Source organism: Nannospalax galili, unplaced genomic scaffold (genome assembly GCF_000622305.1).
Source record: "Nannospalax galili isolate Female #2095 unplaced genomic scaffold, S.galili_v1.0 scaffold1229, whole genome shotgun sequence".
Taxonomy (NCBI): Eukaryota; Metazoa; Chordata; class Mammalia; order Rodentia; family Spalacidae; genus Nannospalax; species Nannospalax galili.
The window spans coordinates 274,476-275,210 of record NW_008359121.1 but is presented as its reverse complement, the minus strand read 5'-3'; positions in this window follow the sequence as shown (position 1 = coordinate 275,210).

The following is a 735-nucleotide window of genomic DNA, read 5'->3' as shown; positions in this document are numbered from 1 at the left end:
ATTACATCCCCCTCCTTCTCCTCCTTTGTGCTTCTCTATACCCTCCTTCCTTTCTGTCTTTTGGTTAACTAGGCTAAGGGTCTGTCTATCTTGTTTAGCTTTTCAAAGAACCAGCTCTTAGAGTCACTGAATCTTTGTGTTGTTTTTCTAGTTTCGATTTCATTAATGTATGCTCTGATTTTTGTTATTTCTTCTCTTCTGCTGGATTTGGATTTCATGTTTTCTTGCCCTTCCAGTGTCTTGAGTTCCAGTGTTAGGTCATTTACTTGGGCTTTTTCTAATTTTTTAATGTAGGCACTTAGAGCAATAAACTTCCCTCTCAGGACTGCTTTTAATGTATCCCAGAGGTTGTGTTGGGTTGTGTTGTGGTGTATTGTAATTTTTGTTGAATTCCAGGAATTCTATTTATTTCTTATTTTCTCCTTTGACCCACTCATTTTTCAAGGAGTGTGTTGTTCAATCGCCACAAGTTTGTGTAGTGACTAGTGCTTTGCCCAATGTTGATTTTGAGCTTTATTGCATTGTGGTCCAATACAATTTTCAATTTTTTGTATTTGTTGTGGTTTGTTATGTGGCCCAGTATGTGGTCAATTTTTTTAAAAAATTCAGTTTGGGCTGAGTAGAAAGTATATTCTTTGGTGTTTGGGTGGAATAATCAAAAGAAGTCTGTTAGGTCCATTGCATGTATGGTATCATTTAATTCAGATGTCTTTCTGCTTATTCTTTGTCCAGTTC